The sequence below is a fragment of the Bos indicus genome, chromosome 12, assembly GCF_029378745.1.
Source record: "Bos indicus isolate NIAB-ARS_2022 breed Sahiwal x Tharparkar chromosome 12, NIAB-ARS_B.indTharparkar_mat_pri_1.0, whole genome shotgun sequence".
NCBI classification, from domain to species: Eukaryota; Metazoa; Chordata; class Mammalia; order Artiodactyla; family Bovidae; genus Bos; species Bos indicus.
The window spans coordinates 45,478,215-45,492,865 of NC_091771.1; the positions used below are offsets into that span (position 1 = coordinate 45,478,215).

The following is a 14,651-nucleotide window of genomic DNA, read 5'->3' on the forward strand; positions in this document are numbered from 1 at the left end:
GACTGACTTCTGAAATGACAGAAGAAGGAGCACAATAGATGCTTTACTCATCAACCATTTATATACAGAGAATTTTATTTCAAAAAACAATTTAAGTCATTGTAAATTATCTTAAGGGTATACAGCAAATGGAAAAAAAGATTCATTCAACAAAATGTACTAAATCTTAGTAATAACAATGAGAGTGTGTGGCATTTGATCCACAACACATTGTCTTCCCTTACACAAAAACCTAATCTTACAAGGTTCCCTCTTCTTGTATATCACTGAAAGATGGCCAGTCTACTGTTTTTTCTCATTTTCTCCAACTCTACATTGCTCATTTTGAGGAGATACCCCACTTCCAAGGGCAAAGGAGAAGCCCCAACAAGATGGTAGGAGGGGCAAAATCATGTTTAGAATCAAACCCCATACCTGCCAGAGACACTCAGAGGGTCCAAAGATACCTTCTATGCACCAGGACCCAGAGACCCCACAGAGACTGAGACAGAACTGTGTTTGAGTGTCTCCTGAGGAGGTATGGATTTTGAAGCTGAAACTCCAATACTTTGGCCACTTGATGTGAAGAGCTGACTCATTTTAAAAGACCCTGATGCTGGGAAAGATTGAAGGCAGAGGGAGAAGGGGACGATGGAGGATGATATGGTTGGATGGCATCACCGACTCAATGGACATGAGTTTGGGCAGACTCTGGGAGTTGGTGATGGACAGAGAGGCCTGGCGTGCTGTGGTCCATGGGATCACAAAGAGTCAGACATGACTGAGCAACCGAACTGAACTGAACTGGACTGAGGAGGTATGGGTCACCAGTGGACTGCTGTAGGGGCAAGGGCTCTGGGTGCAGTAGACCTGGGTATGGCATAAGCCCTTTTGGAGGAGGTCACCATTAACCCCACCCTAGAGCCACCAGAACTTACACAGGACTGGGGAAACAGACTCTTGGAGGACACAGACAAAACCTTGTATGCAGCAAGACCCAGGAGAAAGGAACAGTAACCCCAAAAAGACTGACCCAGACTTGCCCATGAGGAACCAGGAGTCACTGGCAGAGAAGGGGGTCAACAGTGGCCTGCTGCAGGGTTGGGGTCCCTGAGTCTAAAAATGCATGCATGGGACCTTTTGAAGGAGGTCACCATTATCTTTACTACATCCACAATAGTTTGGCCTCAGGTCAAATAACAGGAAGGGAACACAGCACAGATCATCAACAGAAAGTTGGATTAAAGATTTACTATTCATGGTACATCAGAACAAGACCCAGTTTCCCCCTCAGTCAATGTCTCCCATCGGGAGGCTTTCATAAGCCTCTTCTCCTTTTCCGTCAGACAGCAGACAGACTGAAACCAAAATCACAGAAAACTAACCAATCTGATCACATGGACCATAGCCTTGTCTAACTCAATGAAGTTATGAGCCATATTGTGTAGGGCCACCCGAGATGGATGGGTCATGGTGAAGAGTTCTGACAAAATGTTGTCCACTGGAGAAGGAAATGGCAAACCACTTCAGCATGCTTGCCTTGAGAACGCCATGAACAGTATGAAAAGGCAAAAAGGTATGAAACTGAAGGATGAACTCCCCATGTTGGTAGGTGCACAAAATGCTGCTGGAGATGAGTGGAGCAATAACTCCAGGAAGAATGAAGAGATGGAGCCAAAGCAAAAACAACATCCAAATGGGGATGTGACTTGTGATGCAAGTAAAGTCTGATGCTATAAATCAGTATTGCATCAGTTCAGTTCAGTTCAGTTCATTTCACTTGCATCAGTTCAGTTCAGTCGCTCAGTCATGTCCAACTCTTTGCAACCCCATGAATCGCAGCACGCCAGGCCTCCCTGTCCATCACCATCTCCCAAGTTCACTTAAACTCAAGTCCATTGAGTCGGTGATGCCACCCAGCCATCTCATCCTCTGTCGTCCCCTTCTCCTCCTGCCCCCAATCCCTCCCAGCATCAGAGTCTTTTCCAATGAGTCAACTCTTCACATGAGGTGGCCAAAGTACTGGAGTTTCAGCTTTAGCATCATTCCTTCCAAAGAACACCCAGGGCTGATCTCCTTTAGAATGGACTGGTTGGATCTCCTTGCAGTCCGAGGGACTCTCAAGACTTCTCCAACACCACAGTTCAAAAGCATCAATTCTTCAGCGCTCAGCTTTCTTCACAGTCCAACTCTCACATCCATACATGACCACTGGAAAAACCATAGCCTTGACTAGACGGACCTTTGTTGCATAGGAACCTGGAATGTTAGGTCCATGAATCAAGGCAAATTAGAAGTTGTCAAACAGGAAATGGAAAGAGTGAACATCAACATTTTAGGAATCAATGACCTAAAATGGACTGGAATGGGTGAATTTAATTCAGATGATCATTATATCTACTACTGTGGGCAAGAATCCCTTAGAATAAATGGAGTGGCCATCATAGTCAAAAAAAGGGTCCAAAATGCAGTACTTGGATACAATCTCAAAAATGGCAGTATGATCTCTGTTCATTTTCAAGGCAAACCATTCAATATCACAGTAATCCAAGTCTATGCCTCAATCAATAATGCTGAAGAAGATTAAGTGGAATGGTTCTATGAAGACCTATAATACCTTCTAAAATTAACACCCAAAAAAGATGTCCCCTTCATTATAGGGGACTGGAGTGCAAAAGTAAGAAGTCAAGACATACCTGGAGCAACAGGCAAATTTGGCCATGGAGGACAGAATGAAGCAGGGCAAAGGCTAATACAGTTTTGCCAAGAGAATGCACTGGGCATAGGAAACACCCTCTTCCAACAGTACAAGAGAAGACTCTTCAGATCAGTCCAGTAGCTCAGTCATGTCTGACTCTTTGCGACCCCATGAACTGCAGCACATCAAGCCTCCCTACACGTGGACAAAACCAGATGGTCTATACCAAAATCAAATTGATTATACTCTTTGCAGTGAAAGATGGAGAAGCTCTATGCAGTCAGCAAAAATAAGACCAGAAGCTGAATATGGCTCATAACATGAACTCCTTGTTGCCAAATTCAGACTTAAATTGAAGAAAGTAGGGGAAACTACTAGATCATTCAGGTATGACCTAAATCAAATCCCTTACAATTATACAGTGGAAGTGAGGAATAGATTCAAGGGATTAGATCTGATAGACAGAGTGCCTGAAGAACTATGGATGGAGGTTCGTGACACTGTACAAGAGGGAGTGATCAAGGCCATCCCCAAGAAAAAGTAATGCAAAAAGGCAAAATGGGTGTCTGAGGAGGCCTTGCAAATAGCTGTGAAAAGAAGAGAAGCAAAAGGCAAAGGAGGAAAGGAAAGACATACCCATTTGAATGCAGAGTTCCAAAGACTAGCAAGGAGAGTAAGAAAGCCTTCCTCAGTGATCAGTGCAAAGAAATAGAGGAAAACAACAGAATGGGAAAGACTAGAGATCTCTTCAAGAATATTAGAGATACCAAGGGAATATTTTGTGCAAAGATGGGCACAAAAAAGGACAGAAATGGCATGGACCTATAGAAGCAGAAGATATTAAGAAGTGGCAAGCATACACAGAAGAACTATACAAAAAAGATCTTCATGACCCAGATAATCATGATAGTGTAATCACTCAACTAGAGCCATCCTAGAAAGGAAAGTCTAGAGGGCCTTAGAAAACATCACTATGAACAAAGCTAGTGGAGGTGATGAAATTCCAGTTGAGTGATTTAAAATCCTAAAAGTTGATGCTGTGAAAGTGCTACACTCAATTCACCAGCAAATTTGGAAAACTCAGCAGTGGCCACAGGACTGAAAAAGTCAGGTTTCATTCCAGTCCCAAAGAAAGGCGATGCCAAAGCATGCTCAAACCACCACACAACTGCACTCATCTCACATGTTAGTAAAGTAATGCTCAAAATTCTCCAAGCCTGGCTTCAACAGTACGTGAACTTAGAACTTCCAGATGTTCAAGCTGGATTTAAAAAAAGCAGAGGAACCAGAGATCAAATTGCCAACATCTGTTGGATTATCGAAAATGCAAGAGAGTTCCAGAAAAACATCTACTTTTGCTTTATTGACTATGCCAAAGTCTTTGACTGTGTGCATCACAGCAAACTGTGGAAAATTCTGTAAGAGGTGGGAATACCAGACCACCTTACCTGCCTCCTGAAAAATCTGTGTGCAGGTCAAGAAACAATAATTAGAAATGAACACAGAACAACAGACTGGTTCCAAATCAGGAAAGGAGTGCATCAAGGCTATATACTGTCAACCCTGCTTATTTAACTTATATGCAGAGTACATTATGTGAATTGCTGGACTCGATGAAGTACAAGCTGGAATCAAGATTGCCAGAAGAAATATCAATAACCTCAGATAAGCTTATGATACCATCCTTATGGCAGAAAGTGAGGAACTAAAGAGCCTCTTGTTGAAAGTGAAAGAGGAGAGTGAAAAAGTTGGCTTAAAACTCAACATTCAGAGAACTAACATCATGGCATCTCATCCCATCATTTCATGGCAAATAGATGAGGAATCAATGAAAACAATGAGAGACTTTATTTGGGGGGGCTCCAAAATCACTGCAGATGGTGATTGCAGCCATGAAATTAAAAGACACTTGATCCTTGGAAGAAAAGCTATAACAAATCTAGACAGCATATTAAAAAAGCAGAGACATTACTTTGCCAACAAATGTCCATCTAGTCCAAGCTATGTTTTTTCCAGTAGTCATGTATGGATGTGAGAGTTGGACTATAAAGAAAGCTGAGTGCCTAAAATTGATGCTTTTGAACTGTGGTGTTGGAGAAGACTCTTGAGAGTGCCTTGGACTGCAAGGAGATCCAACCAGTCCATCCTAAAGGAAATCAGTCCTGAATATTCATTGGAAGGACTGATGCTGAAGCTGAAACTCCGATACTTTGGCCATCTAATGTGAAGAGCTGATTCATTGCAAAACACCCTGATGCTGGGCAGGATTGAAGGCAGGAGGAGAAGGGGACAACAAAGGATGAGATGGTTTGATGGCATCACTGATTCAATCAACATGAGTTTGAACAAGCTCTGGGAGTTGGTGATGGAAAGGGAAGCCTGGAGTGCTACAATCCATAGGGTCACAAAGAGCTGGACATGACTGAGCGATTGAACTGAATGAACTGAAACTACACAAGAGAAACGAAAACATATGACCATGTAAAGGTTTTTTACATGAAAGATCACAGAAATTACATTTGTAATAGCCCAAAACAATGCATATACCCATCTGCTGGTGAATGTATTAAAAAAAAATGTGGTTATACCTACAATGAAATCAGATCAGATCAGATCAGTCGCTCAGTCGTGTCCGACTCTTTGCGACCCCATGAATTGCAGCACGCCAGGCTTCCCTGTCCATCACCAACTCCCAGAGTTCACTCAGACTCATGTCCATCGAGTCAGTGATGACATCTAGCCATCTCATACTCTGTCATCCCCTTCTCCTCTTGCCCCCAATCCCTCCCAGCATCAGAGTCTTTTCCAATGAGTCAACTCTTCGCATGAGGTGGCCAAAGTACTGGACGTTCAGCTTTAGTATCACTCCTTCCAAAGAAATCCCAGGGCTGATCTCCTTCAGAATGGACTGGATGGATCTCCTTGTAGTCCAAGGGACTCTCAAGAGTCTTCTCCAACACCACAGTTCAAAAGCATAAATTCTTCAGCACTCAGCCTTCTTCACAGTCCAACTCTCACATCCACACATGACCACTGGAAAAACCATAGCCTTGACTAGATGGACCTTTGTTGGCAAGGTAATGTCTCTGCTTTTGAATATACTATCTAGGTTGGTCATAACTTTCCTTCCAAGGAGTAAGCGTCTTTTAATTTCATGGCTGCAGTCACTATCTGTAGCGATCTTGGAGCCCAGAAAAATAAAGTCTGACACTGTTTCCACTTTTTCCATCTATTTCCCATGAAGTGATGGGACCGGATGCCATGATCTTCGTTTTCTGAATGTTGAGGTTTAAGCCAACTTTTTCACTCTCCTCTTTCACTTTCATCAAGAGGCTTTTTAGTTCCTCTTTACTTTCTGCCATAAGGGTAGTGTCATCTGCATATCTGAGGTTATTGATATTTCTCCAGGCAATCTTGATTCCAGCTTGTGCTTCTTCCAGCCCAGTGTTTCTCATGATGTACTCTGTATATAAGTTAAATAAGCAGGATGACAATATACAGCCTTGATGTACTCCTTTTCCTATTTGGAATCAGTCTGTTGTTCCATGTCCAGTTCTAACTGTTGCTTCCTGACCTGCATACAAATTTCTCAAGAGGCAGGTCAGGTGGTCTGGTATTCCCATCTCTTTCAGAATTTTCCACAGTTTATTGTGATCCACACAGTCAAAGGCTTTGGCATAGTCAGTAAAGCAGAAATCGTTGTTTTTCTGGAACGCTCTTGCTTTTCCCATGATCCAGTGGATGATGGCAATTTGATCTCTGGTTCCTCTTCCTTTTCTAAAACCAGCTTGAACATCAGGAAGCTCACAGTTCACATATTGCTGAAGCCTAGCTTGGAGAATTTTGAGCATTACTTTACTAGCGTGTGAGATGAGTGCAATTGTGTGGTAGTTTGAGCATTCTTTGGCACTGCCTTTCTTTGGGATTAGAATGAAAACTGACCTTTTCCAGTCCTGTGGCCACTGCTGAGTTTGCCAAATTTGCTGGCATATTGAGTGCAACACTTTCACAGTATCATCTTTCAGGATTTGGAATAGCTCAACTGGAATTCCATCACTTCCACTAGCTTTGTTCGTAGTGATGCTTTCTAAGGCCCACTTGACTTCACATTCCAGGATGTCTGGCTCTAGGTGAGTGATCACACCATTGTGATTATCTGGGTCGTGAAGATCTTTTTTGTACAGTTCTTCTGTGCATTCTTGCCATCTCTTCTTAATATCTTCTGCTTCTGTTAGGTCCATACCATTTCTGTCCTTTATCGAGCCCATCTTTGCATGAAATGTTCCTTTGGTCTCTCTGATTTTCTTGAAGAGATCCCTAGTCTTTCCCATTCTACTGTTTTCCTCTATTTCTTTACATTGATCGCTGAGGAAGGCTTTCTTATCACTTCTTGCTCTTCTTTGGAACTTTGCATTCAGATGCTTATATCTTTCCTTTTCTCCTTTGCTTTTGGTTTCTCTTCTTTTCACAGCTATTTGTAAGGCCTCCCCAGACAGCCATTTTGCTTTTTTGCATTTCTTTTCCATGGGGATGGTCTTGATCCCTGTCTCCTTTACAATGTCACGAACCTCATTCCATAGCTCATCAGGCACTCTATCTATCAGATGTAGGCCCTTAAATCTATTTCTCACTTCCACTGTATAATCATAAGGAATTTGATTTAGGTCATACCTGAATTGTCTAGTGGTTTTCCCTACTTTCTTCAATTTAAGTCTGAATTTGGCAATAAGGAGTTCCTGATCTGAGCCACAGTCAGCTCCTGGTCTTGTTTTTGCTGACTGTATAGAGCGTCTCCATCTTTGGCTGCAAAAAATATAATCCATTTGATTTCAGTGTTGACCATCTGGTAATGTCTATGTATAGAGTCTTCTCTTGTCTTGTTGGAAGAGTGTGTTTGTTATGACCAGTGCATTTTCTTGGCAAAACTCTATTAGTCTTTGCCCTGCTTCATTCTATATTCCAAGACCAAATTTGCCTGTTACCCCAGATGTTTCTTGACTTCCTACTTTTGCATTCCAGTCCCCTATAATGAAAAGGACATCTTTTTTGGGTGTTAGTTCTAAAAGGTCTTGTAGGTCTTCATAGAATCGTTCAACTTCAGCTTCTTCAGTGTTACTGGTTGGGGCATAGACTTGAATTACTGTGATATTGAATGGTTTGCCTTGGAAACAAACAGAGATCATCCTGTCGTTTTTGAGATTGCATCCAAGTACTGCATTTCGGACTCTTTTGTTGACCATGATGTCCACTCCATTTCTTCTGAGGGATTCCTGCCCGCAGTAGTAGATATTATGGTCATCTGAGTTAAATTCACCCATTCCAGTCCATTTCAGTTTGCTGATTCCTAGAATGTCGGCATTCACTCTTGCCATCTCTTGTTTGACCACTTCCAATTTGCCTTGATTCACGGACCTGACATTCCAGGTTCCTATGCAATATTGCTCTTTACAGCATCGGACCTTGCTTCTGTCACCAGTCACATCCACAGCTGGGTATTCTTTTTGCTTTGGCTCCGTCCCTTCATTCTTTCTAGAGTTATTTCTCCACTGATCTCCAGTAGCATATTGGCCCCGTACTGACCTGGGGAGTTTCTCTTTCCGTATCCTATCATTTTGCCTTTTCATACTGTTCATGGGGTTCTCAAGGCAAGAATACAGAAGTGGTTTGCCATTCCCTTCTCCAGTGGACCACATTCTGTCAGATCTCTCCACCATGACCCGCCCATCTTGGGTTGCCCCACGGGCATGGCTTAGATTCATTGAGTTAGACAAGGCTGTGGTCCTAGTGTGATTAGATTGACTAGTTTTCTGTGAGTAGGATTTCAGAGTGTTTGCCCTCTGATGCCCTCTTGCAACACCTACTGTCTTACTTGGGTTTCTCTTACCTTGGGCATGGGGTATCTCTTCACGGCTGCTCCAGCAAAGCGCAGCCATTGCTCCTTACCTTGGACGAGGGGTATCTCCTCACCGCCACCCTTCCTGACCTTCAGTGTGGGATAGCTCCTCTAGGCCCTCCTGCGAATGAGTGAAATGCTGATACATGCTGCAACATGGATGAACTTTTAAAGTAATATGCTGAATGAAAGAAGCCAGCTGCAAAAGACCACGTTATGTATGATTTTATTTACGTAAAAGGGTTTTCCTCATGACTCAGCAATAAAGAATCCGCTTGTAATACAGGAGACACTGGTTCAGTCCCTGGGTCAAGAAGATCCCTTGAGAGAGTAAATGACAACCCATTCCAGTATTCTTGTTGGGAAAATCACATGGATAGAGGAGCCTGGCAGGCTAATGGTCACAGGGTCTCAAAGAGTCCAATAGCACTGAGCAGGCATGCATGAGCATATTTATGTGAAATACCCAGAAAACCCAAATCTTTAGAGATAGTAAGTATATTAGCATTTTTCTGAGACTAGAGTTGGAAATAGGAAGTGACAGCAGTGGCTAACAAGTATGTTTTTGGAATAATAGAATACACTGAAGTTATAGCACAGAAATGTTTACACAAACAAACAACAAAGAGTAATAAAAATCATTGCTTTGTGCTCTTAAAGCAAGTGAATATATGGTACATATGTGATAATTCAATAAACTTTTTTAGTAGGTTCTTTGGTAAATAACTGTAAGTATCACATATAATTTCTCAAGTCAAAGATAATAATGCTAAATAAAGAGTTACATGGACACATATTCCCCTACTTTGTCTCCCATTTCATAGCATCTTCTCTCAATTATTTGGAGAATACTGTGTATCAGTCACCATAGGAAACTGAAATTAAGAACTGTAGTCCTATGTTCTGACCTATTCTAAGCAATAGGAACAAATCCATTTTAAGCATTAAAATACTCAAATTTTGTATTCTAGATTATTTTTCTCATAGATGTTAGGTATATTTCCAAGTAACTTGAGAACTGCTACCTTCAATTTAAGGTGCTTTTTTTAATTCTTAGAATTCTGCACCTAATTCTAGTAAGCAACGTGATCTAATATTAACTTTTTGTTGAATTTTTGCTACTCTCTCAAAAATACATCTTGTATAATGTATTATAATATGGCTTACATCAAAAGGCATAATGTTAACATCCAACCTTGTTGTTTATTCAAGTCAATCTACTTATACATACAAATCTGATATTTACCTCTTAAAATATTTAACAGGCGTAAGTGCCCATAAATCAGTTATGACAATCATTGTTAAAGCAATCAATAGTAAGGAATATGCATTAATTCAAATGATATTGATAGGCTCATGAACCAGCATCAGTCTTCTGTGAAGTAAGAAAAATGAGACATCTTCCAAAAAATCAATATTTTCCTTTTTATGTCATTCATTTGAAGATTATCAATAATACATTACTTTTTTACCTGATGTGTCAAGGTTCTAATTTTTAAATACAGGTATCTTTACGTTTCAGTGTAAAATTATAATCTACAGGGGACTGAAAGGCTAAAATCTTTTAATAGAAATATTTTGAGGTTTAATTATTGCTTAAAAACACATGTGTATATATATTTACACAGACATATATATATATATATATATACACTTATACATATACTGTTGATGTATTTTTGTGTGCAGTAGCATAATAAAACTCTGTTTTACTAAAATGTGCCTTCATTTCATTCTAAAGGTAGATTGCATGAAAGAAATAACAGAAATATCAACACCCATCTTTTTTTAGCTCCTGTGAACTGATATGTTACACAGGTATGTACTTAGGTAAAAATACAAAATGAGAAATTACAACACCCATTCATCAAAAAAAGAAACATTTTAATTGGTTATAGGTGGAAAATATCCACTTGACAGTCAGTTTCTCACTTTTCATGTAAGTGCTTTGCTGCTTGGATGCCTAATCTTGTTTAGTGTAGGAAAAGTAATTTGACATGAAAGTACCTAGATGGCTGCCGAAAATTAATTGCCAATTAAAAAAGAAAAATGTTTGTGCTACTCTATAAACAAGCCAACATATAAACCTTTCAGTCTTGTTGCTTTATTTATGTCTTTATAGATCTGGTTTCAAGCTATTTGCATACAATTTACAAATTCATATTATAATTCTCCAGTATATTTATGATTTTATAGTTGTATATATTTTATCTCCATGAGAAATATTTATTTCTGTATGCTTCTGTTGCTTATTATTTAACAAAAACATCACATTGCATTTGATAGTTTATGTATCTTCTTTAGAATAAGACATTTTTATTTGTAAAGGGGAAAGAAAATATTTTACCACCACAAAGAGGCACAAATGAGTACATTAGAGTATGCATGCACAACACACCACTCACTCACCATGCACACTCATGCGCACGCGTACACACACAAAGCACAGAAACTCAATCTTAGAAAAATGCTCTTTACCCTTCAGCTCTATTCTGGTCTCCAAAATATTGAGGCTAACAATTTTTTAGAGATAAAAGGAAATGCTTTTTCATATGAAGGAAACTTTATTTGAGAAGTTAATGGATTCTGATAACTTTCAGTACTTGAGTCATTATAAATTATTGATCATTTGGAAATCTAAATCCTCAAAAAAGAACATCCTTCAGATTCTTAGCTCTCTTGTCTAAAAGGATAATCTGGCACTGAAGATAAAATGTGGAGCCACATAATAAGAAAACATCAAATGAAGAGAGCAAAATACCAATGTTTTAAAAATGTTAGATGGGAAACCAGTAAAATGTTTATGTGTATTTTTATATTTATATATGAAAGATGGATAAATATTAAAGAAATAAAGGTACTTGAGCCTAGATATGAGTCAGTTAGGTGATCTCAGCAGTATATAATATGAATGTTACATAAATTTAAAAGACAAGGCTCAATCCAGTTTTCTACAACATTGAGTTATGTGATGCACAGGAGTTCAAATTCTGTGCAACCAATTTGCTGCACTGACTTCAGAAGTCCAACTCTATCCTTGCTTGGTAAAGAATTGAAATTTCACTTTTTAAATAATCATCAAATACCATTTTATATTTGTATCATAGTTTTGTAGGACTGTGTATGTCACTAACACTATCCTACTTACTATCTGGCACATTCTCAAACTTCCTATCTTGAAATTTCAGCAGATTTTGCTGGCTATGTAAAATTACCAGTGAGATGAAAGGGGTCATTTATTCCAGATCAAATATTCATCAAAACTATCACACTGCATCAGAGGTGGAGGATGGATGATGAAAAGAAGATACTTGTTACATTTCTGGCATCTGTCCTGGCTTTTTCTTCCCTAATAAGGTTATAGAGGTTGTGATGACTATGGTAGCTCTAATAATTCTGACTAAGGAAATGATGGCTTTGGTGCTTAAATGAGAGATGGAAGAAGTATGGGAGTTCATGGCTATGGTAGAGCTGCTTGTGTATGTTCAGATTTTCATGGTGGTCATATTGTACACATGAGAGGATACATGTTCATTCAACTGAAAATGGTATTGTTAATTTCTTCTCAGCACTAAGTCCAATACTAGTTCATACTGATATTGGAGTGGATGGCAAAACAAGAGGAAAAGCAGATGTAAACTTAATGACACATGAAGTAGCAGTGGCTAGCCGTGTCTAAAGATAAGAATAACACACAGCATTAATACACTGAACTTTTCTTGAATTATAGCCCTGGAAGTGCCTTTGGAATGTGAGGATCTGAAATGGGGTGCTATGGAAGAGATGGAATGGATAAAATGGGAGATGAATGATCTGTTGGGAGAATGGGAATGTGGAATGATTTATAGTGGAGATATGGTATTCCTGATGGCTTAGGTGGCAGTTCAGGAAGTAGAGGTTACTATAGGCAACATAATGGAAATGAGGTGGATGATCTGTGATGTATCAAAGTATAACCACCAGCATACAGAGTTCTGACCACAGTATCTGATATAGTAAGCTTTCTTCCAGATTTAATTTCTTTTGTGTTTTAGGAAGTTTATAATGACTGAAGGAATATGTTCTCAAAATATTGCTTGATAAAGCAGCAGATTGTGATGAAATGATGTTTTCTGTTTGTTTTATTTGTTGCGTTTGTTGGTGGTGTTCTTGTTCAGTCACTAAGTCAGGTCCAACTCTTTGCAACCTCATGAACTGCAGCACGTCAGGTTTCTCTGTCCTTCATCATCTCCTGGAGCTTGCTCAAATTCATGTCCACTGAGTCAGTGATGCCATTCAACGATCTCATCCTCTATTGCTCCCTTCTTCTCTTGCCTTCAATCTTTCTCAGCATCAGGGTCTTTTCCAATGAGTCAGCTCTTCACATCAGGTGGCCAAAGTATTAGAGCTTAAGCTTCAACATCACTCCTTCCAATGAATATTCAGGGTTTATTTCCTTTAGAATTGACTGGTTGGATCTCCTTGCAGTCCAAGGGACTCTCAAGAGTCTTCTCCAGCACCACAATTTGAAAGCATCAATTCTCTGGCACTCAGGTTTCTTTACAGTCCAACTCTCACATCCGTACATTACTACTGGAAAAACCATAGCTTTAAACTTATGGACCTTGTTGGTAAAATGATGTCTCTGCATTTTAATACACTGTCTAGGTTTTTCATAGCTTTTCTTCCAAGGAGCAAGTGTCTTTTAATTTCATGGCTGCAGTCACCATCCACAGTGATTTGGGAGACCTAGAAGATAAAATCTGTCACTATTTCCACTTTTTTCCCATCTATTTGCCATGAAGTTATGTGAATACCATGATGTTAGCTTTTTGAATATTGAGTGAGTTTTAAGCCAATTTTTTCACTCTCTTCTTTTGCCCTTATCTAGAGGCTTTTTGGAGAAGGCAATGGCACCCCACTCCAGTACTCTTGCCTGGAAAATCCCATGGGCTGAGGAGCCTGGTGGGCTGCAGTCCATGGGGTCGCTAAGAGTCAGACATGACTGAGTGACTTCCCTTTCACTTTTCACTTTCATGCATTGGAGGAGGAAATGGCAACCCACTCCAGTGTTCTTGCCTGGAGAATCCCAGGAAGGGGGAGCCTGGTGTGCTGCCGTCTATGGGGTCGCACAGGGTCGGACACGACTGAAGCGACTTAGCAGCAGCAGCAGCAGCAGCAGAGGCTTTTTAGTTCCTCTTAACTTTCTGCCATTAAAGTGGTATCATCTGCAAATTTGAGGTTGTTGATATTTCTCCTGGCAATCTTAACTTCAGTTTATGAGTCATCCAACCCAGCATTTTGCTTGAGGTACTCTGCATATAATTTAAATAAGCTGGGTGACAATATACAGCCTTGACATACTCCTTTCCTGATTTGGAACCAGTCTGTTGTTCCATATCCGATTCTAACTTTTGCTTCTTGTCCTGCATACAGGTTTCTCAGGAGACAGATAAGGTTGTCTGTTGAGAGTAAAATATTATATTGAAGAAATAAAATAAGCATGTGGTATGATCTGCATTAGGAGAAGGCAATGGCACCCCACTCCAGTACTCTTGCCAGGAAAATCCCATGGATGGAAGAGCCTGGTAGGCTGCAGTCCATGGGGTCTCAAGGAGTCAGACACGATTGAGGGACTTCACTTTCACTTTTCACTTTCCTGCATTGGAGAAGGAAATGGCAACCCACTCTAGTATTCTTGCCTGGAGAATCCCAAGGACGGGGGAGCCTGGTGAGCTGCCGTCTATGGGGTCGCACAGAGTCGGACACGACTGAAGCAACTTAGCAGCATCAGGAGTAGCAGCATGATCTGCATTATTTCTAAACTGAACTATTGCAAAAGTAGTCAAGAATATAACCTTAATATTTAGTATTTATTGATTTTCTAATCATATGTTCTATACTGTGAAAGGTGTCTTTACCTAGATGGCCTCATTACTTTCCTGCAAGGTAGATAGCAATATTTCTAGTAATATGAAAAATAATGCAATAAGTCCTCTCTAAATAAAACATTACTTTGCTTTTGTATTCATGGGTCTCCAGAACAGTTTCTTATTCTATATCTCTAGTTTTAGTTACTGCAATTTTAAAAACATATTTGAA

At 39.9% G+C, this 14,651-nt stretch overlaps 1 pseudogene; it reads left to right on the plus strand.

The window, feature by feature from the left end:
• The first annotated feature begins 1,530 nt into the window (after positions 1-1,530).
• LOC109567063 (heterogeneous nuclear ribonucleoprotein H3-like) lies at positions 1,531-12,511 on the plus strand (annotated as a pseudogene).
• The last annotated feature ends 2,140 nt before the right edge of the window (positions 12,512-14,651 follow it).